General features: G+C 38.6%; 1 long non-coding RNA gene across 3 annotated transcripts in view; it reads left to right on the plus strand.

Moving 5' to 3' along the window:
* The window catches only part of LOC127382099 (uncharacterized), a 426,409-nt gene that overhangs the window by 122,018 nt on the left and 277,587 nt on the right, over positions 1–26,804 (plus strand). The window lies entirely within an intron of this gene.

Raw genomic sequence — 26,804 nt, forward strand, 5'->3', positions numbered from 1 at the left:
TTTTCACTTTTTCATTCTCATGAGTGTAATTAAAGTCAGTAGAAGACTTTAAATTAAGTACTGTGTATGAAACAGAGAAACTGTGTAAGATGCACGGTTAAAGCATCACAGTTAATCACAGAAAGTTGTGACATTTGAATAATCAACTTGTTTATGTCATACCTATCAAATACAAATCAAAGACAAGACTGAGAACACAGGTCAAGAATTAGGCTTCAAAATGTGTAGCAGACATCTGAACATGGCTACTGCCTTGCAATTGTACTAACGTGGGTACTTTTACTGTACCCATGTTAGTAACTTTGTACTGTTCATCAGTACAAAGCTACTTGCTCATTGTTGCCAATTAAAATTAATACAGAGAAGAAACTTGTCTTTTTATAATGATGGTAGATACAATCTGAGGGATAACAAATTCTACACACTAGAAAGTGCTACTACAATCTTGATGTCTCCTACCACTTCCTAGTGACCTCTTAGCAGCTGCGCACGGTAAAACAGTCTGCTTTCATACTGCTGTATGGTAACAAGCATAGTCTGAAATACTGTTGTCAATAATGAAAATTCAGTGACATCCATCATATTCACCAAGTGCTATGAATTTTGCAGTGCCACCTTTGATTTTTTCCTTTCTCCGAGCTCATTGTTCAGTAACCTCATTTATAAAATGTGAATATTTGCTACAGGTCTTTCACACATGAGTGAGGTTTTACTCAGAGTAAAAGCATTTTGAAAAAAACCAGCTATTTCACATATATCTAGTTCTGCCTGAGACATCTTGTTACATCAATTGAAGTGTATGCAAAGTTGCTTTATGAAAAGTTGGCAGTAAAAAAAAAAAAATGCAAGTATAGAAAAGCTGGACAAATTTGTTATGGGACACCCTCCGTCTCCCCCACTTTCCTAATGGATAAAAGTGTGTGTATCGTTGCAGCTCAGCAACTTAGCTCTGAGCCAATGCTGTGAGTTAAGAAATGTAGTGGTAGAAGTCTGTAATGTTTGATGTTGAAGGGTTTCTCTGTGGAGCTGTAGCCTCAAGGAGGAAGGAGTTTGTGTTCCCTTGTCCTGGTAGGAGCAGCTGGATCAATGGCTAATTGTGGTGAGGCTGAGTTCCAGAGACTCACAGCAAACTCCTGGTGCTGCACTTGTGAGTCCTACTTTCAAATCAAGAGGGATAAATAATGGAGGAGATTGAATGAATAATAAAGTTAGCTTAGTTTCTAATAGTACTCCAAGCTATTTGAGAACTTTTCACTGTATTTTATGAGACCAGGATCTAAAATTAAATTAATTAAATGTGGAAGATCTGAGAAGTGACCTAAGAATTTCCTGTTGGTGAAAGGAGAACAATAAAAATAAGAGTGGAAAAAGGTTAATTTTTAAAGTCCTTTGAGCACAGAGCTTTAAAGTGAGCATTTTTATCTTGGAAAGAATATGTAATTATCATTAGTGAGGTTTTTCATAATATCTAACATATCACATCAGTGTAACTAACAAGGAGGAGTGAATTTATGTTGTAGTTCATATTTCATTTTTCTTAGGGCTGGAAAAAAGGGAAAATCAATAATAGTGATTTCAGTGAAAATATCAAGATTTCTTAGAGCACAGAAGTGATTATACATAAGGAAGTTAATTTGACAAATTATGCCTTTTTCCAGAATCTTTTTAAATGCTCTGTGCTTTTTTTGAAGTGAGCTGTCTTGTGCTATTTTGTTCCCAAATGACATTTTCGTTTCAACAGTGTTTTATTTTTAAGCACTGAAAAAGAATACCAAGCACACATGTGCTCATAATTTGTCTCGGATGAAAATGTGTGTGGGCATTTGGACCACCTGAGGCCAGGTGAAAAGTCAAATTCTCCAAGCCATCTGTACCTTAGATATATAGATATAAATATATATATATATATATTTTTTTTTTTTTTTTTAATGTTGTGATTACAAACTCTACAACTCATACCATTATATGGTACTTCAAACATAAACGTTTCCTCCTAGGGAAGGAACAGTTAAATAAAGAGTGTCTGTAGCTGGGTAGCCACTTGTATTGTGCACCTAAGGGAAGAAAATAAACAGGTCACAGTCTCTTTGCTTCTGGAGTTAGAATTCTGACAAAGACAGGTGTCAAGAAAATAGAAGTGCTCCAACCCTCTCATCATCTTTGTTGGTTTCTTCTGGATTCTCTCCAGCAGGTCTGTGTCCTTCTGGAGCCCCCAACACAAGCAGGACATAGACCTGATGGAGTGAATCTAGAAGAGGTCCACGAAGATGATTAGAGGGCTGGAGCACCTCTCCAATGAAAACAGGCTGAGAGAGTTGGGGTTGTTCAGCCTGGAGAAGAGAAGGCTCAGGGGAGGCCTTCTAGTGGCCTTCCAGGACCTGAAGAGGCTACAGGAGAGCTGGGGAAGGGCTTTTTATAAGGGCTTGTAGGGAGAGGATAAGGGGTAATGGCTTTAAACTGGAAGAGGGGAGATTTAAGTTAGACATTAGGAAGAAATTCTTCACTATGAGAGTGGTGAGACACTGGAATAGGTCTAGAATTCTGCAGAAGTCCTCAGGAAATCTCAGGTAGTTCCGAGACCAGGAGTCTCTGGTCATGCTTCCTTGTGTGGTGCAGACTGCCCTCAGCCTTATCACGTGTTTCGGCAGAGAGCGTGGCTTAGCAATCACAGAGCTGTGCAAAAGGGCATTGACTGAGGTAACTTAATGTGCCTTATTATTTTCCAGCCAGCATTGCCCATGCAGAGCTGGCTTGGAGATGCGTGTGCAGGGCTGCCTCGTACCTCGTGGGCATGCCCTGATACGTCTGGCTTCACGTCTGTCAAAAGGAGATGCTAGTATTTCCTGTTGTATGGGTTGTCCTGAGGATAACCATGGAGCTGAGGGGAGCTATAGAAACAAAGGAGAGAATTTAAACGCCTAATGTAAGATGCATTTATTAATACAACCCTATGGACTGAAACAAAAATAAACTAAGGCAACAGTATAAAACTTAACGATGAAAGCAGAATCTTCTAGCCATAGTTTTCTGCCTCCCCTCCACCCCTGAAATCCTACTCATCCATATATTTTCTTAAGAAGCCTTGGAGTGTTTACTAAAATAGAGCACTACACGATAGCAGATAGTTTATACAAGTTAACTGCAAGAGATATATATTTTGTTGCCTTCTTTGGGACCTTAGGAAGAACTGAGAGGGTATCTGAAACATTAACAAAATGGACAATAATTTTTTCCATCCTTAGGGGGACACAGACATTGTGTGTGTATTTTTGCTTTTATTAATAGCATTTTGATAGCAGTTATAGAGCTTGTCCTTGGCTTGTCTTGAAATATCATACTGACTTCACATTACAGAATGTTACTTCAATTTTCCAAGGTGAAATGTTCATGGAACAGAAACTGGTGAGGAAAATATGGCCAAAAGAGTTACAAATACCTTTATTTTTAAAATGCTGTCCAGAAGGGTTTGCAGCAATTTTTGCTGATGCATAAATTGACCTAGACAGTAAATGATACATGACCTTAAAAATATCCGAAGTAGCCTGGCTTGGGAATTTTTAGTAGAGTTATTAAATGTCAGAGTAATTTACACACGCATAGCCTAGTTTATGTTTTTGCATTCTCTTTCCCTCTTCCTTTCTACCCTGCCATCCAAGAGCCACAGAAGCTTTAAAAATATTTTACATATATCTTTTTTTTTCTTATGCTAGGGGTTCATCTTATTTTATTTATCACATACAGAAAATCTCATCAAATGTAGAGACTAGAATGTAGCTCACAAAGGCCTGATCCAGCAGAGCAGTTAAGTACCTGCATAACTTCATCATGATGACATTTTCCATTGCTCATTAACTGGCATTTAAAGGAAATTTTCCATTGCTTGGTGTCTGGGCATTTAGAGGAAATTGTCAGCCAAAATGGGAAGGCCATTTAGAAGAATTAGGTCAGGCAGTGAACAGGCTACAAGTTGCAGAGGTCTGTAGGGAGCCCTGGAGATTCCAAACCCTTACACAAAGCTGGAGATGGCCACCAGGAGGGCCTTGAATTAGGTATTTATTACAATATAGGCTTAATTCCACAGCTGTTCACCAGTGCTCAGGGCAAACTCCATTGAGGAGATGAATCACGATTGTGCAAGACTGTGTAGATGAGTGTTTATAGAACTTCTGCCATAAATCTTAGCTGGACCAGTTAGATTCAGTGCACTGCTGCCTGGAGGCAGCTCGACAGCTTCTTCTTCTGAACAGTTATAATAATCTGGGCATCTCTGCGTTGTGCTGCCTCATACTTCGTAGACTTGCACTGAAGAATCACCAGGAGGAGACATAAGGCAGCCATCCTCCATCCACTTGCATATTTGCTGCATCTGGCCTTACTGCCAAGGAGAATTCAGAGCTTTTCGCTATTTTTCACTCATGTCCATACTATAGTTGTTTGCTGTACAAAGGAGGACATGCATCTTGGGTGATCCTCTGAGCTGAGATGAACCTTCAGCTACCTTACTATTTATACATGAAGAGAAGATATAAATAAGGGCAGGACCAAAACCTGTTCTTAGAAATTACAGCAACAATGTTTTCTGTTGTTTTCCTTTAAAAAAAAAATAATAAAATCTGTTGATTCTGTTGTATTACAGCTCCAGGCTATCAAGGAGTGAGAAATAGGTTTTCTGTTCTGCTCTCTTACTTTCTGGATTTTTTTTTTATCCCTTATAAGAAAACAGTTAGACGGTTCTTTAAAGAACAGGAAAGAATAGGTGTCCAGCTTGTTTGAGAAGCCTGACAAATATTAATCTACTATATATCCTGTAGATTATTTCTTTCATCAGTGACAAAAAGTGACCTGTATTTGAGACCTCTACTTGCTAAAACTCTCACATGCTACAGTGTAAATCAGTGAAATGTTTTGCCAGCTACCAAACACAAAGCCAGAGAATGGATGGCCAGAGAAGACAGCTTTTTGATCAAGCATTCCAGAGAAGAAAATAGGCACTGTTTATTTATTTGAAGTAGGCTTAGCTTTTGATTGATACATCTGTTCCAGGAGAATGTTTAGCCTGCAGTCCTAAATAGCTTAGTGAAGAATCAGTGATCAAACTAGTATGAAATTCTCCAAGTGCAGTCATTCTCCATTTTTCTCCAACATACTCAGCAATTTCTGGGTAGACTATTTATATGTGAAGTGTTCATAGTTTTCAGTTGAAAAAACAATTTCTGTTACCAAAGTGCTTTTTTTTGAGGCTGTTTCTTTCTAAGTTCTGTACATTATCCTTTGAGTCTGTATCCCATTAACTGTAAGCCACAGTTTACATGGACATGCATAACAACAAAGTCTCTCTGTTCCATGTGCGTGTGTGACTCTCATTATGCAGCATATACTGCTGCTGGTTTTGATGTTGGGGTGATTGGAAGTTACTCTCTCCTAACAGCACTTTTGTTATCTCTGCATAATTATTTGAAGTATCTGACTAGTACCTGATTATTGGACCACTGCCCTGTGTGACCTAACTGCCATTATTGGTCATTTCAGTGACAAGACCAAGCTTGGAGTGGATATGGAGGTTTGGCCCCAGGTCATGGAGCCCTAGTTTCAGGAATGAAGCAAGAGAAAAATAATGTTTCTGATGCCTCACTTGTTTTGTGATGGCACCGTTTCTTTCCCCAGAACTGTTGCTTCTGGCACCTTCCTCAAGCAGGACTGAATTCTGGGGAAAATGTCCGTTCCAGCTTTATACACCATGGCCTGATGGTCCTAATTTGTAGAGGGAGCAAACAAGTGCCTAGATAAGAATCTGACACCCTTTTGATTATTAATTTTTTCATTTATTTTCAGATGGCTTTTCCTTTTGTCGTATTGTTCACACATAATGCGTCTGACTCTTCCTATGTCACACTACATCTTCGCAGTAATTTTCTGTGCTGTTCTGTCCCTCTGGATTTTACAGCAGTGGATCAGAAAGGAAGTGCAAGCCCTGGCAGAAATAATAAATCCTCTGCAGGTCTTGAAGGTACTAATTTCTACAAAACAAAATACTGCCTCAATTCAGTTATGGGCTAGAAGGAGTGATCAAAGTGAAATACATTCATTGTGGAAGTCTGCTTCTAAACTATTACATATTCTTTCTGGTTTTCTTTTTTTTCCCTGCAAAAGTAAATAATGCCATTGTGTCCAGACCTGACCTCTAGCACAGTCCCATGCAGACCTCAGGAAGTTCAAGGATTGCTCCCAAACCAGGCAATCACGAGCTAGGCAGGGTAGCTGTGTTGGCCTGGCAAAGCAGCCATTGAATAATAGGAATCTGGATAACACATGGGAGATCTGAGAGGGGCTGCAAAATGCAGTATTTGTGGATTGTGCTAGGATCTATCCCTATAGCTGCTGCATTGGAGTGCTGGGAATCATGGTCATCTCCCAGCTTCTAAATCACATGGAGTACTTGAAAGTCTGTGGTATGTGTCCTGTGACTCCAACCGGAAGGTCAGGGTGGTTGGTCATCACTGGAGTAATCTGACATTTGAAAAAATATTTTAGGAACTGTTCTATAATTACAGATACTTCTAATCTCTGCAATCTATCTAATTAGGTTCAACCATGCCCAATTCCTTGTCTGATTGCCTGAGCCTTTCCGCTTGACCAGTCAGGTTTATTCAATAAGGTGTCTTATAATGTTATTTCCTTCCTTGAGAGTATATGTTATCATCCTTGACACAGTCTTAAGAATCCCTCCACATTTTTTCTTATTTTAACATCCTCTGTCTCTCCCTTTGCTTTAATTAGGAATTGCCTAGCTGAGGAGAAACCTAGGTGAGACTTTGAATCTAATTAACTTTATTTTTAAGTGCCTGGAAGATTCTTAGGAGGCACAGCAACTATAGAGTAGGCACAATATAGGTAGAATCCCCATAAATATAATATGTTAGTTTAAATTGTGGATTCAAATAGTTAACAAGATTAGAAATAATAAGAAATTAATACAGTTTCACAGGCAGTTGACTCACTGTTACTGTCATTTCCTTTTGGCTTTGGTCACGGGGATAACAAGGTGAGAAATAACTTAGTTTCCTTCTATTGATTGGTTTGATATTTGAAAGAAAGATGATTTATTTTTGTCTGATCAAGTCTTTTGTAAGTTAATATTATGTTAATTAGAACGGATGTCTTCCTGAGCCTTATTTTCTCTTTCATTTGATCTAATTAGCTGATTAATTTGTAATTGCCTACTGAGAGATCTTTACCTTATTGTGATTTATGTTTTACCTTTACGTTTGGAAAACAATGGTACACCTAAAATTACACTAAAGTATTGTATTGAGGTATTTCTGTGAGAGATAATTGCAAATTATGGTTTCTTCCTGCTTCCTAATTTTAGTGCAATCTACTTTGAGTTAATGCTCATTAATAAAAAAGGTTTGCATGGTGTGGAGTAATAAGAAGGTGTTACAGTTAGACAAGCTTCACAGTAGAGGGTCTGGGACCTGGAGATTGAATGGAAATGAAATGTCTTGGCTGTGTATGAATACTGCAGTGAACGCTTCCTAACTTACAACATTTTTTGTTTTCTCCACAATAACGTTCTGACATTCTCAGAATGAATGTATTAATAATCTTAGAAATAGAACTATAAAGTTCTAACAAGGCTGGGTGTTGACTAAAACTTATTTTCTGGTGGTGGAAAATAAATCATGGTTCTTGGAAAGATAATTCAACTTGTTCCCTGAGCATTTAAAATTTGCACCTTATTTTTAGACTGAATTAGTCTTGCTGTAACTTCTGGCCCTTGGATCTTATTCTGCCTTTCCCTGCTAGATTGAAGAGCCCTCTATTGTCAAATTTTTGTTCCCTATGGTAAGCACTTGTAGACTGTGATCAAATAATTCTTTAACTTCCTTTTTGATAAGTTAATTGATTGAGTCTCTTGCAGCAAGACATGTTTCTTAATACTGTAATTGTCCCTTTGGCTTCCTCATAATCCATGGAATTTTTCATAGTCTTTCTTAACACTATGAACCTGGCAAAACTACTAGTCACTTCACTGATGCCAAATAATATAGCGTAACCTACTCCCTACTCCTATTTGTTGTTGTTTGTATGTCTGGCAAGCATAGTAGCTTTTTGTTACTGCACTACTCTAGAAATTCGTAGTGATCTGGTTACTTGTCATGGCCTCTGTTCCCAAATCCTTGCCTCCTCTTTAGGATTTCTTTTTCCTGGAGTCCTCCCTCATTAAATCTTTCTCATTATACTTGTTCCTTCATTCATGGCCTTCTTGTTGACTATACTGAAGTATATAATGCCTAGTTATGCTCATCTACCCCTACTGTTGTCTTCATTTTCTAGTCATCTTCAAATATTGTAAAAATTAAGGTTTTTCTGACAAAAATAAAAGATAATCTAGGAAGCAATAACCAATTTCAGTACTGGTGCCTTGTTCACCAATCACGGAATGATGGCTTAGATGTATCTGCTATGTTTGAAACAGCATATGATGCCATTTGATTAATCACTTCTAGCCATCCAAAAATTAGCTTCTAATGGTTGGTAGTTTTCTAAGGTTTTAATAAGACAATGAAGAGAGATGGAGACCTTCACAAAAAGATGTAGTGGACTTATCTGAAAAGACATAAATTGCTTTTCGACAGAACCTTTTTCTTTTCATTGATTGTAATGGGAAAGTAGAGGAGTTAAGAGAAGATGCCAAACTTTTAGACAGCTGTAATTACTGTGGATGAATCCCATCTCTTGTTTTAGTTTTTCGGTCAAACTATGGTGGGATACAAAGCCAGCTCTCATACAGGCGTCCATTGAGATGGTTGCCTTTAGCAGTCCCATTTGTAATCACATCAGAAAATGATATCAGGTTAGCTTGACAAGATCTGTTTTCCAGAAACCTATATGGATCAGATTGAATTAGATTATCCCTTTTAGTTCTTCATCAAGTTAGTTATCACTATGTCTCTTTTGCTTTTCTATCAGATCTTTTTATCAAATACTTGCTTTTTCCACTTTAATATTGACAGACATCCAAATTGTGAAAAGTCTGAGGCTCTGATACCTTAGATTTTTCTGCTTGTTTCCACCCCATCTATATCAGGTAGACTTTTCTGTGAGGTGCTCCTGCACTCCTTGATCAGTCAACAGTAGGTCTCAGGATGATTTAGAGCCGCCCCTTAGAAGAAGACCTTCAGAAGTATATACCACACATCTGGCTCATATGTGTAAGTCCTGCAGTCTTCCCAGTGGAGCATGAGGTAGTGGTGCTGCTTCTTTTTGTTTTGTGTTGCTTGGTCAGTCGTTTTTTGGTTTTTTGTGGGGTTTTTTGTTTGGTTGGTTTGTTTGTTTTTGCTTTAAGACTTAAAGTGAAAAGTTTAATAAATATTTTAGATTGTGTGTTTCTCTTTCTAAATTCACATTTTTATTTTTATTTTTAATATCTAAGGAAAAGTTGCCACTTTTTTGGTTCTTCTTCCCTATTCCTTTCTCTCTGTAAAATGGAGACATCCAGAAGTAAACATGTCCTGTTGTCTTTGGCAAAGAGGCTTACAGGGCTGAAGGGAAAGTTATGACCTTGTACTGCCTATGTGGTAAGAGATGAAAAACACCTTTTTTTTTTTTTTTCCTTTTTTTTTTTAATGTAATATTATTGCATGAGGAGAATGTGCTGGAATAAGAATTTCTGCCTCCAGCTTACGAGGATGTTTGCAGAACAAAGGTGATAGGAGAAAGTGTACAGAATGGTATTTTCTTGAGCAAGGAGATTCCCCAAAAGCTTGAAACTCACTGACAGGCAAGAGAGATTCTTTTAAGAGAGTTAATTCAAGTTAACATTTAACTTAAAAAATCCTGGTGGTGTTTCAAGTAGCAATATGCTGAGCTACCTGGTACCAAAGTGGTGAACTCCAAAGGCAAGTCGTTACCATCCTATCCAGCTTTATTCTTCTGATAGATTTTGAGTAGCACCCTGAAGGACAGAAGGTCTCATATTTCATTCCACCCACCCCTGTTCATCTGTTGGAGGGATGTGTTGCCATTGCAGAAGTGGATTTTTCACAAAACACATAAGGATTTTTTTGTACCTAACTGAGATGGATTGCAATGTCGCCAATTATAGGAATCATTTATTTTCTGTAAAGATGGATTAGAGAAATAATTCAATGGCATGTCCTCCTTCCTGGGTAATCCAAGGACAGACTTTGTTGGGAAGGCAAGATGGTGTTACCTGACAAGGATATTTTACACTGACTAATTCTGAGTGTCCTAATAAATATCAGGGAAGCAGTTAATATCTAGTGTGACTACCCATTGTTGGAGGTTAGTTTGCCTCAGTTGGAGATGTCTGGAATTTTCATCTCTTTTTCTTAGCCTTATTACTTCCTTCAATTTTTGTTGTTCTCTGCTATTTCTGCCTCTGTATCAGAAGTAAAGGTAGTAGTTTTGCAGTGGCCAGACCAGCAGATGGGCAAAATGAAGAGTTTCAGTTCACTATGGGACTGGGAATATGTGGGTTTTTTAAGTTCTTACTTTACTAGAGAAGAGTCCTATGGGATGTTTTGAGAGAATCTTTTTACAAGTGCAGTTTTGCAGTCCAGAACTAATATCTTGTAACAGCAAGTGCTTCACAGGCACACTGTGTAGTTCCCACTCCAACATCTACATCAGCTTAACAGAGTATTTGCTCTGAAGCCATTTCAGATATTTGGGACAGACAAATCACACTTACACTTATTATAGGAGTTACCTAACCAGCAATGAGTTGCATCTCAAAGTGAAGGTATTTATGTGATAACTTCTTGGGAGGGGTTCATCCAAGTGTAAATTACTCTGCCTCAGAACAGATTTTAGCTGGTGCCAACAGCTTGGATGACTGGCACATTGTCATTTTCATAACACACCTAAAAGGAAAGTGTCAAAAGAACATAAGTGGCATTGATGCAGTGAAAAATTTCCAGTACAAATTTGTCTCAAGGTATATAGGTAGAAGTAGGTTGCCTTCAGCTAATATTTGGGATAAGGAAGGATTAAAAACTATTATTTTTGTTTCACACTGTTTCTGGAGGGAGGGGGGTTCAGTTCATGTGAAAGCAGTGCATAGGGATACTGCCATGGTAACACAAAATTGTGTGGTTTATGCTCCTAGTGCATACACATCCTCTTTTCAGCTGTCCCTCAACTACCCTTCCCCAGCTGTGCTGGATTTGGCTTATTTTCTGTCCTAACCATTCTGTCAGAGGTTGTGTGGGGCAAAACTTCCGTGCTGTTGTGGATATTTTGCCCTGGTTTCCCCAAGAATACCAGAGGTATGCAGTTACTCTGTGTGCCAGCTTGTCAGGTGTGCTCGACTCTTTCTGTTGTCCAGTTACAACAAAATTTGACCCTCTTTCTGAAATTAAATTCCTACCACTATTATGAAAAGTGGTGGTTAAGAAGAGCAGCCAGACCAAACGTATCACCCCCGTTCCTCTGGACAAGAGAATCACTAAAGCAATGCTACATATGCTCCAGAGTTCACACATTAGTAAACACATCTCACATGCACTTTATTAGAAAGAGTATAATCCAGCCATGGGACGCAAAATCAAAGCAAACCACACTTTGTAAGTTTACAGCTCAGGAAATGGAGAGAAGCTGCTTTCCTTCTGCTCACTAGAACAGAAACCTTTTGAAAAGAAGTTTAATTCCAACCTCTCTTTTGGAAGTGTGCTGCATGTGATTTCATCCCATTAGCTGTGATGGTCACCATTCAGTCCTCTTAAGTGATGATGTGACGTACTGGGGGAAAGGGTTGTTTCCAGTGTTATCAGGATAAATCTTGTGACCCTTGACCAAGAACACACATGTTTTGCAATTATGTCTGTTTAAAGAAACCAGCTATTTCCCCACAGTACTGTGGGATTTTTTTATTTTTTTTTTCTGGCAAGAGATGTGAAGAATTTGCCATTTCTATATATTATAATAGGTTTTAATACAGAAATTATTCATGTTCAGGTTTGTAAAACAGAAGGCATGTAGCTCACAGTTTTGTTTGTTTCATTTATTTACCATGGCATGGCTCGGTCCCTGAACTAGCTTATATGAGGTCATTACCCTATTGATTAAGTAGTGTGATGAAAAGGGCATGATAATACACTGCTGGGAGATTATTGCCAGACACTTTACAAACAAAGCTGCTGAAAGGGGAGCAGTTGTGAGACCTTCAGTGTGCTGGGTAATTAGCAAGCAAGTAGGAATTAAAATAAAGGATACATGGTGTGATATAGTGATTATGTGCAGATAAGTAATGTTTTGAATACTCCCTTTTGGTAAGTCTAATGAGAATACATCTTAGTACAGGAAATGTCTGCTGGGACTACACTATCCAGAATCCTTAAACAAACTGTGCAGTATGTTGTTCCTGACAGTGAAAAGAAAGCATGGAAGTGGTGCTGCAGATCTGTCTCTTTTTCTTGAAACCTTTCTCTCTGAGTCTTTATTTTCTTCTGAAAATCTCACATTGGTATAATGAGTCGTAAAGAAGAACAGTAAATCTGTGCTGTTTTTTGGGGTGGAACACCATTTCTTTAAAAATGCCCCATACACTCTTTTTGGAGTCAACAACTGGATCTGAACAAACCACCTTTTTGAGCAGGAAGCATTAGCTCCTGCAAGAAGAATGAGAGGTCTAGACCAGGGATGTACAGGCAAACGTGGGATTCTTGCATTCAGCCTAGCCTCTCCCCCACACTCCTGATGAGTACAAATACATGTTCCTGAAATAAATAAAGGCATCTGAGTTATTCTGTGTTTCATCTTAGCAGCCCTTTCAGACCTGCAAAAAACAACAAATTAGAGGCCTTTCAGGCAGCACCTCGGTTGCCTAAAATGAAATTTTTTTAATGTGGCACAGGCCAGCTGTACGTGGGTAGACATTGAAAGATGTTTTGCTGGCCGTGCATTTTTTCTTTGCCCAGTTTCAAGCTTCTTTCCATGAGATCCATGACAAGACACTGAAAATTTAATAAACTATTTGTTAGTACAAATTCGTCAGGGCCCTTACCCACAGTCTTAGAGGCCAGAGGGGGAGAGCTCTTGGTGTCTTGTTCCAGAAGTCTCAAGCTGCATGTTGAATAGACGAAGTCAGACAGCCACAACAGCAGTAACAACAAGAGAGATGAGGGCACCAGGGAAAGAAAAAATAGGAGGGAAGGGTGAAGAGAGGAAAAAACTGTGCTGTTGTGGGAGAAAGCATCTACTCAAGGCAGAACAGGGAAGCAGCTATGTTGAAGGCAAGGTAACTGGGGAATACTCTGTCCAGCTCTATTAACCTTAATTCTAGTTCCTCTTTTACATTTTTCAGCTAAGTAAGCAAGCATATAGCTATGTTTATATAATAGCTGGAATAATGAAGATGGAATATACCAATTTGGTACTAATTCTTGCCCTCAGGAGAGCACAGGGACTGCAGCTGTGGCTAGCCCCTACCAAAAAGGAGTGGTGAGGAGAACAGCTCCTTGTATCCAACTTCCCATTACATTCTCACTGGGGACCACCATAGTCTAGCCCTTAAAAGAAATAGATGAGGTTAATTTTTCCAGCAGTAGAGCTGGTTTAGCAGTTCTCAGCACTGGTTCAGTTGTGCTCTCGCTCAAACTAATGCAGTGGTTTCCTTCAGAACTGTTGGACCCACTGCAAACTTTTAAAAAAGCCCATCTATAGCCATTTGCAGTCATTGGGTTTTGAGTCTTGGGAACATCTTTTGTTCTCCTCTTTGATATCTTCACCTTCCAGATCATAACAGACAGGCTTTTCCTCAACCTTTATCACAATGCCGTTATGTACTCATGGCCCTAATGTCCTTTGATTAGAGAGCTTGGGAGAAGCGTGCACTGTGGCATATTTGACCACATCCTCTGAAACTGAGGTTGTGGCTGAGCTAATTATTTTCATGGCTGGAAGAGAACAGGCAATTTCTGCCTAAAGAGTGGGAAGATATGTAGATGTGTGAGCGTGTGTTTGTGTGGTTATACCATCTGGGAAGAGCACAGCCAGATACACTTCCCCTTGGTATTTTTTACTTGCAAAACCTCGGTAAAGATGTAACCAGAGAAGTCTCATTTCTCTGCCTGAAGCCCCATGTTTTCCTGACATTTGGCATGCTGGGGACTGTATCTCACTGCAGAAACCCTGCCCTCTTGAATTCCTGTTCTTCCATTCCCCAACTGACGCCCTGTGCTTCTGTGGGCAGGGGGGAAGTTGCCCTTCCTCTGCATTGCTTGTTTTTGTTACATGAGCAGTATGAGGTACCCTTTATTTATAATCTGAACGTTAGGGATGTTGGGCCAATCTGGTGCTTCCAGCTGGCTGAACACTTCCTAGCGCTTTGGATGCCAGATATAACATAATTTATTGTGGAAAACAGTAGGGGTAATACACTTCTCGCTATCAAAGGTTAATGTAGAATATCAGCAGCTCTTCAGCAAGGGTACAAGTATTGTTGGATGGTCTGTGATTATGTGTCTCTTATTAAAATACAAAAACAAACAGCTTTCCTTTTCAACGCTGCTGTTTACCTCCTTCTCTTTCCCTCCTCCCCCTTGGTTAACTCCTTCATTGTGTTATGCAGTCTTCACACATTTCCTCAGGGAGAAAAAAGTAATTGTACTTTGTTGCTTTGGCGTGAAACTGAGCAAACTGAGGGATTTTTTTTCCCCCCTGCTTTGTTTTAACAAAAACATTCATTTCTATGCCAAGACAGAGCGAAACTGCTGAATTAGCCAAGGCTGTAAATTGAACTGGTCCTTTTACGTCTAGAAAATACTAAAGCATCCTTCTGCCACTGAGCTGGCACCCATTGCTGGATCAAGTGCTACTATTAACGGGAAATTGGGAAAGTACATTATCACTCCAGTGCTGTCATTACCAGAGGGTTTCACTGAACTATAACGTTCAGGAAAGTGAGACTGCAAAGATCAGAGAAAAATGGCACACTTACAGCAAGGGAAAGAAAGCTTCAAACAAGAAACTTGAAGCTACATTAGGAGTTTGTGAAGGTAGCCAGTACAGGAGGCAAGTGGCTGCTTTTTTAAAATGGGATATGATAGGTAAAATCTCCCATTATTCTTCAAATAGAAGTTTTGAAAGAAACTGGTGTAGACTGTTGTAATGGGCTTGTCTAATCAATTCTAGAAGACCTGAAACCTGTCAGGGCAAGATTGTGTCTGCCTGAAATCTAATGAGGTATATTCTGCACCAAAAACAAACAAACAAAAATCCCAGAGAGGTTTTTATTACTATATTTATTTTCTTTTTTTTGCTTCCCAATAGAGTAAGCTCCCTCTCAATAATTCACCTGTAAAGAGATTTTATTTTTTTTTATCACCAGAAATACACAGTAAGCTGCATTGATAGTTCAGTTAAAGAATATAATGGAAATGGATTGTTCATAATCAGTTCAAACAAGTTGTGGTTATTTAAGATGTTAACTTACCACTTGCCCTGGGTGTTGCCAGGTCAGCAAGTGGGGAAGCTGCCTTTTTCCTGCAAAGCCAAGCTGAATTCACCAACTGTTTTGGCATCAGAGCTGCAGGGAAGGCTTGGGTGACATTTTGTTACAGTTCACAGTCTGGGCCTGCATCTGACTTCCGTTTTATGGGATAGAAAATGACAAATGATACGTAAATTCAGTTTGTTTTGCTTCTCCTTTTCAAAGTTCTTTAGAGACTTGAAATAATCTTCCTGACACCCATGCAAGGTAAGCATAGCTATCAGGTTTTGCAGATGTGGAAACTGAGTCACAGAGAGATTAAATAGTAAAATTTGAAAATACAGGTGCCTAAACTGAGGCAACTTGAGCCCATAGTGAAATCAGCAGAAATCCTGAGCTCCTGATTTCACCAGGAAACAAGGGAGCTTAACAGGCCCTGCACTGACATGCTGAAATCTGAGGGCTACAGAGCAAGTGTGTCCCAAGTATGGGTCCCCAGCTTGTGGTCAGACCACTAGACCAGAGCACTCCTGAATGATTGCCATAACCAGCATGTTGTTTCTAGCCCTGTGTAGGTTTTCAGAATCTCACATATTTACTGATTTTTGCTCCCAACTTACCTGCTCTTGGTCAGGTCCCTTAACTCTTATACCTGCTTTTCTTTTAAGAAGGAGCTTCTTACAGGTATGATCAAGTTCCTAAGAAAAGCTCTATAGGAACATAAAATATATTTTTGGTTTTGTTTCCTGGGATAGGTTTCCCTTTGAGAATCACACATCGAGGCACATACTTGCTTTGCTCAGCACTATTCTAGTAGAAATATTTCTTGTTTATTTAGTCTTACACAGGGGTCTGACATTCCCTTGTTACCACAACAGTCGACTGAGAGCTTGGAGTGCCCAGGGGAATCCAGGATTATGGCCCAGAAGTTAAAAAATGAGCACTGATCTTAACTGTGTATCTTTTGGGACTCTGGTCAGGGCATCAGCACATTTGATTTTTCAGCACACCTTGAGCACCAGCATCGTGTAGAGCTGTGATCGTTCTGGGTGTCTGAAAGGCAGCAGCCCCTGCAGTTCACAGCAAACATCCCCAACCTGGGGCTCCCAAGGAGCAGAGGTACCTTTGAAATGGTAATTATTTTGACCGAGCACTTAATAGTTTGACTAATAAATTTTTTGTCAATTCGTAGTAAGTAAGTTAAACAATATTGGGCTACTATTTCACAATTCTTAGAAAACTATTTATTTCCCAAGTTACAGCAGAATGGAGCATTCCCCTGCCTTTTCCAAAGTTGTTTTCAAAGAAGTTTAAAAAATCATTCAGATAATCAGACTTTAGTGCTGTGAAATTTTATCAAAAGGCACTCTTTCTCTGGACTCAGATGTGAACCTATTTTGCCAATCAGATAAAACTTCCCAAGCTTTTTCCTAGCAGCATCAGTGGTTAACTTGATCTTATTGCACTGTAAAAGATTTTGTGCTAGAAATAATTTTTCATAGAGTCTCTTTGTTATGTTGGGTGAACTCTGGACAGATTATTTGTAAGAACATTTCCAGGAACATTAACAGCACAGTGTAGTTGCCAATGAGATGAAAATTACTTAAAAAGGGTTTCTTTTAGATTAATAAAAGAGAAAATGTATAATGAAAAGGGCTGATAGGATCGTGTTCAAGTGTATTAACAGGTAGAAGAAATACCTATTAAGCAGAATAATGTCTGTATCCCAGTGCCCCATCCATTTAAAATTGTATATGCTATTTTAGCTGATGGGACTCCTTCCTTCCACCGTGTGAAACGCAACAATTTTTACTTGCAGCCTGGAGCTAAATACTGCAGTGCCTCAAAATGGAAGATGAAACAGGCCAACAGGTTTTCTTTGTCTTTTGAAAAAAATGGAGTGTCATTCCTTCTCCCTCCCTCTCGTGTGTTCCTCCCCCCAGTACACCCCCTCCTAGTACTAGCAGCTTTTCCTCCAAAAAAGCACTAGATGGTGCCCCTTTTCTTTGAGTGTGACAGAGCTGGATTTCCCAAGAGAGGTGCTACTGCCCTGCCGTGAAGATCATCAGGCACAAAATCTTGTAGGGTCTCCTTGTCCCTTAATATAGTTAAGAGCCCAAGATAAGTCTCTTTTACTTCTTTCAAGTCTTCAAACCTGAACTAGATCTATCTTTAGAAGACTGTTTTGTTAAGGACTGCGAGTGAGTCATGATTCCAAAGATTCAAGAGCAGTAAAATGATAAATTTTTTTTAAGTGATTTTGAAGCAAAAAGGAGAAAAAGCAGGGTATGTATCTTCCTCCCTGTTTTCAGTAGCCTAACACTGCAGCATCAAAGAACATTTGCATTATTCTTTACTAAAAAGAAAACTTTTCAAGTCAAGGATCTTTAATTAGATTTTAGCTGGGCAATATGATTTATATTAATTTGTTAATTTTATTATAACTCTTGGCCTTTAACTGACTGATCAGCCTTTTATAAACAGAATTGATATTACAGTTCAGTATTTATCTTTTAAAATAAAAGTGCCAAACAGGGAACATGGCCTGGCTTTGTATCCTGCATGTTCCGTCAACTTACACTATATTTTGATTTAAAAAAAATTATTAGTCATGTTTAGCAAATTGTTACCTAGCCTTTGAAACTGGAATGCATAATTGGTTAAAATGATATTACCTAACTGCATCTGAATTTCTTTCTGAATCAGAATAACTGTTTACCTGCTACATGTCATCTCTGTAGTTATACATTCTAGTCCCTTAACAGAAGAAACAGATAACATGCCATTGAAACAAATTCAAAATCAGCTATAAATAAAATCTGTGCTTGCTAGGAATGGAAGTTGAGGCAGATATCAAACCTCTTGTTGTGAAACCCCTAAAATTTAACTGAAAAAAAGCCTCCCACTTCCTTTAATCTGTTGATGTATGCATTTGAAATGACATAAAAATAAACATTCTTTGAAGTGACCCAAGATAAATTAGTCCAGGTTTGTCATTTCTTACTATTTTTGTAAATGGTCCTTAGAAAATTAGGTCTATTGGCATCTGGGAACAAAAATTCAACTGGGAAAAGAAGCTTTAATATGAAACAGAAAGAATTATTCCCATGCTCTGGCTGCCCTGTCATATGTCATGACATGTGGCAGGTTGACTGCTCATTAATTCTATTTATATCAGTATGATAATACACCCCACTGAGTACACATGTGTTAAAATATTCATAAATTATGTTTAGTGCAAGCAGATATACATTACATGCCAAAAGAAGGCTATTTTTTAAAGACAAAACTGGTAAACAGTCAAACACAGAGAAGTCTTTTTATTGTTGTCCAGTACATTGTGTATCATCAAACTCATATTTAATTGCCTTTACTTGCAGACTCTGTCTCCAGCAATACAATATCCAATGCGCCTTTGTATTTTGAACAACTTGCAAAAGAAGCAGCTTTTAGTGAAAGTAATTGGAATTTCAGCAATTACTGTAAATGTCATATTATCTCAAAGCAATAACTATAACAATTTGAAATATTTTAAATGAAGGTTTACTTTGACCTTCACATATTTTAAGGTACTTTTACACAGCTGAAAGCACTACTCTTAAGTATTAAAAGATTCAAATGCAAACTATTTTTTGAGAGAAATGGAGTCTTGCCCTTAAAATAGTTAATTAACTAAATTTTAACCAAAAATAGCTGAAAATAGTTTATCATACATTGCTCAGGATATTTTATGTTGCACATATGTATTTCTTAAACTTTTAAAATGCCTTTTTAGACAGCAAAATGAAAAATAATCTTTACAAGTCATTAATTTTGTATAGAATATGAAAGTAATCTCAGAATATTAAAATAGCTGTATCTGCCTCTTAAAATCTGTTTGTTTGGAATAAAAATGCTCCTCTGCATGCAACCAATTTTGGATTGCTCTTGTGTTAGAATTATTAGAATATTTAGACATGTGCTGTTTATCTGACAGTCATTATGAATTTTGTTTAATTCCTTAATTTAAAAATACCTTAAAAACAATGTTGTAAATTTAAAAAAGCATTTCAGAACTGCAGAAATTATCACAAATTGCCGTGGACTAATGGCACAGGTGTTAAAATCACTACGAGTTTCAAAATTATTAACAGAAGGTATGATATGGTACACATTTATTTCCAGTTATTGTGATAGCAGTTTTTCTCCTAACTAAATACAAACCAAGCTGGTTTTGATATCCCATTAGTGCTTCACATTTGGAAAACAATTTCAAAAACTTTTTAAAACATCAAATGTTGTAATGGGGACAGTGAGAAGGGAGGAAGGGGTTGCCTCATGAAGAAATTGTGAAAAGATATATGATGAGAGTCAAGAGTTTATGTATGTCACAGAGGGCAAATAGTTACCCTGTTTCTACTCAGTTTTAAGGGTTCTGAACAGGGGCAGGATGAAGTGACTGACTGTAAAGCGTAAATAACCTTTCTAATCACAAAACCACACTAATGTTTCTAGCAGCAGTGAAGCACGTTGACTTCTGATAAAGGACAAAGAGGAGGCATGGGAGCGCAGTGTTACAAAGCCATCTCTTCACCACATTTTGTAGGAATGATGGCTTGCCCAGGTGTTTGTGGGCAAAAAATGTCAGCCCTTGATTTCGGCTGTGCTGTCAAATGTGCCAGCCGAGTTGAGTGTTGCCCGGCTGTACAAGTGGCTCTATTTTTACCCATCAGTGAAGGGGTTAGAAGGCTTTGGGAATTTTGTCTTTCTTTGATTGAAAAGGCTGGTTTGAGAAAACTGAAACTTTTTTGCAGACAGGTATCAATTTCAAAGAAACTTTCATCAGAAGAGATTTGTCAGCCGTCGGATGGAATTTCTGGTTGAGACCAGAAGGAGATGGCAAGGTTGGAGTATCAGGTAGCGCCACAGTTCAGGCACTCACCTGGAATGTGGAAAATCAAGGTTCAGGCCTAGGGACTTGAACGTGAGATTTACAAAGTGAGTGCCCTGAACACTAGGCATTCAAATTGTTTGCGTGCTGTGTGTTTAACTTTTTATGCAAAGTGAAGCCATGCTAGCAGGAGATCTTGAGACCTGATGTGTCCCTGATGTGTCAAACGAGCCTGAAACCCGATGGCTAAGGATTCATGTAAAATGGGAGAGAGTGGCAATGCAGGCAGAACTGAGTGCTTTACCTACCCAGCTTTTAAAGGCTGTCCATCTCTCATTCTCATGTATAAAATTCAAAAAGTTGTGGTCCTAGGGAGGAATGGGAACATCTGTGACATTTCATAAAAGCTTTGCAAAATGTGAAACCTGCTTCTCCCATCCCAGCGTTACTGTCTCTGCAATAGAAACAAATTGCAAAAATCCACTGAATTCCTGGGAGCAAAGTGTGACTCATGTAATACAGTTTGTCAATTGCTCAAGAATTTACTGGATGTGAGGTTCATTGTAAGTATAAAAAATGTGGTCTCTAAATAAGACAGCTTTTAAAAATAAAACACTTCTTGAATTTTAAGAAACTTTGTAATAATATAAACAAGGCTTTTAATCTTGGTAATGGTAGGAGAAGATTATATACACCATCTAATTTTATCAGATGAAAACAGTTGTAGTTTTTATCTTCAAAAACAGGTTGTGAGTGCTAGAGGGGGATAACTCTTTATAGCAAAAGCTAAGTTAATTTTGTGCTGTCTTATGTTGCTGGCAAAAAAGCCTGTTGGCTTTTTTTTGTTTGTTTGTTTTGTTAATCTCTTGTTTTCTGGTTGGTTTTGTGGGGTTTTTTTTTCTAAAAAAAGGAGTCGTTTCACAAGCAGTTTATTTAAGTAAAAAAAACCCAACCAAACATTATAAGCTTTCTGAAAGTTTGCTATACACTTTCATGTAAAACTTGGCCTCAGTACAGAACTGCTGTACAATCATTTTCATCTGAGATTTGAACATATTGGAAGAACTAGAGCAGTTCTTTCTTCTATCCTGTCATTTTTTTCCCTTGGAAATGATGAGCATATGGCAACCACCCTCACTGGATTCTCAAACAACAGGAGGGACCTTATTTCGATTCCTACATCCTGTCATCAGTGAATCCCATGATATTTTTTTCTTGCAAGGCTAAAGATGTGATTCGCATTTGCCATAAGGACAGAGCTTAATGTGATGCCATTTTACCACAGGAGCCCTCAATCAGTTAATTAAACATGATATAAATCACTGCATGTATTTGTAAAGTAAGATTAATATGGCAAAGTCAGAGTAATGAGGAATCCTCACCATTGTCTGAGTGTGAATCACTGATAGGAAGATTACCCTTTTTGAAACTGGATATCTTTGAGTGGGTTTTGTTGGCTTAATCCCTCAGACTGCTTTGTGCAACTTGAAACCCAGAGCTGTCATCTTTAGCCAAAATTTCAGCCATAACTTCCTCAGCTTTCACCCAATCATTAAAATCAGCATTCATAATACTTAGAAAGATCAAGCCTTTCAGCATACCACAAGGCTTCTTCATACCACCTGGGACATTGGCAACATGTTTAATAAATATTTCATTTCATTTCATCATGGAGATCTTTTCTTTTCTTTTCTTTTCTTTTCTTTTCTTTTCTTTTCTTTTCTTTTCTTTTCTTTTCTTTTCTTTTCTTTTCTTCTCTTCTCTTCTCTTTTCTTTTCTTCTCTTTTCTTTTCTTTTCTTCTCTTTTCTCTTTTCTTCTCTTTTCTCTTTTCTTCTCTTTTCTCTTTTCTTCTCTTTTCTCTTTTCTTCTCTTTTCTCTTTTCTTCTCTTTTCTCTTTTCTTCTCTTTTCTCTTTTCTTTTCTGTTCTTTTCTGTTCTTTTCTGTTCTTTTCTTTTTCCTCTCATCTCCTCCCCCCCCTCCGCTCCCTTTCCCTTTCCCTTTCCCTTTCCCTTTCCCTTTCCCTTTCCCTTTCCCTTTTTGGGGGATTTACAGGATACCTACAGCAGCACATTCCATTACTGCAGTCACTTGGGTTTACAGCCTTAATAAAAGGTGTTGTTTTTTTTTTCTTTTTCCTTCTTTCTTGAAGTGCTGTGGAGCCTTGTTAAACTAGAGCAATTACAGACACACAAGATAGGTGCTCTGGAAAGATCAAAGCCCCCCTGAAGACAGCTCAGTAGGTTTCTGGAGCTCACTTTGAAAAGCACTCCATTTACAAAGTAGAGATGTATAAAACCATGCATTAAACCCCCATGTTCAAATAATGCTAAAGGCCTGACATTACTTAATATGGAATCCTCATTAGCCACTCTCTTTTAACATCAAACTTTGAACCCCTCCAAAGGAAGTCTCCTGGTATATCAGCGTGCCAGGGCACTGCATGTGTCTCATGACATGGCATCTTGTGTGTAAAACTATCCCTTTCTTAATAGAGCACTAGACCCATATGTCGCTATTCTAAAATGCCAGACAGATGCTCTGTATGGTAGGCAGTTTTGACCCTCTATATTTCAGTTAGGAGACTGTGTATGAGAGGAAAGGAAACAGGATGAATTGATGCTTTCTTCATTCTTAAACTGAATTCTGTGCTCATCAGGGCAGTAGAGACAGGGATCAGGGTAGAGGCAGATCCGATGAAACGAAGAGGTGCTGCAACACTTTCCTCCTCACATAGAACCCTATGCTGGAGACCTATGCAGTGGCTGAAAAGTATCTCAGAAGCATTATGCCATCAAAGGAGCTAGCAAGAGGATAAAAAGCAGTCTGAAGTCTTAAGTGCTTTCTGGAATCCATAGACTTTACTCAGAAGATGCTTCCGTCAGCTTGAGATAGGTACTGCTAGCCTCACTATGAATGAACTGCATGAGGGCTGCTGTTTTAAAGTGTACCTGGGTGACCCAGCTAGGACTGGGATACCTGGGGAGGAACTGACCACTGAAAGATTAAACTTGCATCTGCCAGCTCTCAGAAGCTGATATCATGCTGCCTGCTCCTTCATTGGAAAAAGGAAGAAAGGAAGAAAAGCTAGGCAAGCTTTTTGCACTTGTGCAGTTGGACATGTAAGATAACAAGCAAAGACTGCAGTACTGACTCCAAAGACCAAAGGGGAAAGGAATGTACTTGAGGCTGGTCCCTTTCATTCACATTGCCTGCAGACAGTTTTCTTAGCAGACTAAGCAGTGAGTGCCACATGCTCAAAGACTGTCTGATGTGCACTGATGGAATTTGTGTAGCTCCAGAAGTAGGTGATTTGTGTGTAGGGGCATTTCAAATTGCTGTTCTCTGTTCTGGTGCCTCTGGTTACTCTTACTTAAGAGCTTGGCTCTGTGAGCACCAAGTCAGCAGCTTAAGCACATGCAGAGCCAAGCCCTAAGCTGCTGCTTCTGCGGCTGTTAAAGGAGACCCCCCAGATGACCTTTTTGTCTGTCCTGATGGCCTTCATAAAACCAGTAGATCCTGTGCAGCTGGAAGCCCTGTCATTGCCGTTGGACTTTTGAAAGGTCTGTGTTTGCAAATGCGTGAATGATGAAAGTAAAAAGGGTAACTGGAGAATCCCTGTTGTATTCATAACTTTTCTAAGCTGCAGGTGCATAAACATAAACATTTGAGATGTGCTGATCTCTTTTCTGTGCTCAGCAGTAAGTTAAAACAGTCAGGATTGAAACTGAAGAGAAAAGCTCTATTACAGAATTGAGACTGTTTCATCTGTGGTAGGGTTTTTCTCTCATTCACATTCTTTTCAAGTACACAAATTCAGAAGATTTGCTTTTGATGCAGCAGTTAATAAACATAATTGTGATCCTGCTTTGTGGATAGCTATGCAAGTTTTAGCCTAAAACTGTGTGTAAATTACCTTACAATACCTTAAAAATGGCCTGTTTAAAAAAACTTCACTTTTCTATGATCACTGTCAATACAATTTTCATTATAAAGATTTGTCATTATACCAAAGTAGTATAGTTCTGAAAGGCTACCAGATAAAAAATGTGTTTTCTTTGAAGTCTTACAAGTATTCCAAAGTCTGTTATAATTCAGGATTTTTATCATAAATGGGTTAGTTAGAAAGAATGACTAGAATGAAAATAACAGAAATAAACAAGACGAGCTAATCTTAGGAAGGTGTGTAATGTGTAAGAAAGGTCTCTGGAGCGGGGTAGTATTTGCAGATGTATGTGCCTGGCCATTTGCTATGAGCATTTATGGGTGTTTTTAGGTTTTACCCATTTTCATATATATATATATATATATCTTTCTGTCCCTCTGAACTGTAGTCAGCAGGAGCTGAAAAGCCATTGCCATTTCTATCCACTCAAATGTCCGACAGCAGGACTGACCTGTGCTGGTTTTTTAGTTTTATGTTTAGAGTTGCTTCTTTTTCTGCTCTGGGAATCCATCACTTTCATAAAATTCGAGTTACAGCTGCATTTACTTACTGTGTGGCTTTCTTTTACAGCTCTTCTAAACCTATATTACCTTTTACAAAACCTGCAACATATATGCCCATGTTCATTCTTGTTCTTATTTTTGCCCTATGGGTCATATTGCTCACTTATCCCATGCTGTCAGACTCTGAATAGCTTTCCTTTATTTATTCCTTTCTTACATTGTTATGTTTTGTGTTATCTCTAACCTAAAATTCCTTGTCATTTACGATGAAAACTTGCAAAATGCAAACAGTTTACTTAGAGGATTAGAGTTGATGTGAAGGCTTAATGCAGAGCTAAGGAATCTCCCTGCAAGATATTTGGATCAAATCCAGCCTGCACAAGTTACCACAAGTTGTAGTGGGCAAGGACTATGTATGTTTTCATTGGTCTGGGGTTTTTTTTGTGTATAATCACTCAAATCTTGAAACATTTGTTTTTTTCAGTCAGGTTTGTATGTTTTTGGGGTTGAAGTGCTGCAGAACTTTTATTTCAGCGTGCACATCCAAGTGAATTTTACAATTGGTGCCTGAGTGTTCAGGGAAAAGGCACTTGGAGCTGATAAGAAGTTGATGTTTGAAGTAGGAATGTCTGTGTGTGTGTCCAGCCAGGAAGGGGCACCGGTGCCACAGGACTTGTGTACTCAGAGTCAGCACAGCTCAGTATACAGAGATTTTGTTTCTGATCCATTTGTGGAATTGAACTACTTAATTCCCAGTCTTTTTGGATATTGTTGAAAAGTGGGTAGACACTGCTTATGGGTTCTCCATGGAAAATGTAACCAGAGTAAAAATCCTCAGAGGCACACATAAGATTACTGCCTCTCCACTGTCTTATATCCAACATTGCTAGCCTGAGAGGTGAAAAATCCTATGTAACAGAGTAGCTCAGAATGTCTGAGAAGTCTTCTCTATGGGATTGAGAAAACTGGAGGTATGGGTTCCTTAAAGGTAATTTGCAGGTGAAAAGGTAGTCTCAGGTTCTTCATGTTAAGCAGTTGTTTCCTTCAGCCATTAGTATGAAATAGTACATTTAATACTGAGTCACAAATATTGGGATAGTTTCAGATTGAATATTCTAAGGATTAGAGCTCAATGATTAAACCCTCTCAGTGGGCTAGCTGTAGAGCAGCCTGTGGTGCTGGTATCTTTGTTGATCCAAATCTTTGATATAAAAGTAAAAAAATACAAGCTTGAGAGCAATTGGGATCTCTGTTCATATGCTTTACATCAAAAGTGTTCTAATTTCCTGTCATGTTTTTTGTAGTTTTGCAATCCTCTTTATTGTAAGATTAAGGTAGGCTTATGGTGCTCTATTACAGGGACCTGTACCTGAATTTGTGTTGGTGAATGCAGCCAAGGCACTGTTACGCTGGCTGGAGTGCGTTGAAGATGTTACCCAACTTTGGTGTTTGGTGGTAATGCTCTAGCAGGCTTTAGTGGCTTTTGCTCTGCCTTGTAATTTCTTTGCAGCATAATAAAAAGCTCTTTCGAACATTGCTACATAGATTAATATAGAAAGTGCTTGTGATACTTGTATACCCAGGGAGTTTAATACTTGGATGCAAGAGCAAATTGATTGCAGGCAATCCTGTGCTTGAGTACCCAGGAGTGAAAGGAATGATTACAATAACCTCTGGGATTTCTTCTCAGAAGTGGTTCCTGAAAACACCCACACCCGCAAAGTATTGGGCACAACAGAGTATTGTTTCCTTCTGATGTGGAATCACAGAAACATATTTTACTTTGGGAGGTGGGAGGAGTTGAGGGGGAGAGGAAACTCAAGAGACATTAATGTTTAATGTTTTTAATTTTGTAAAATGAACAACAAAAAAGGATATGGTTTGTGAATGCCTCTGAGATGGTTTAAACTCTGGCAGCTTGCTGTCAGATGAGATGCTAACAGCCAGGAAGGAAGAAAATGAGGGACATACTGGGTAAACTGCTGCTCTTTCACCTTTGGCATCCTGATCTGATGAAAGAGTGAAATAAT

This window comes from Apus apus, chromosome 3 (genome assembly GCF_020740795.1).
Source record: "Apus apus isolate bApuApu2 chromosome 3, bApuApu2.pri.cur, whole genome shotgun sequence".
NCBI classification, from domain to species: Eukaryota; Metazoa; Chordata; class Aves; order Apodiformes; family Apodidae; genus Apus; species Apus apus.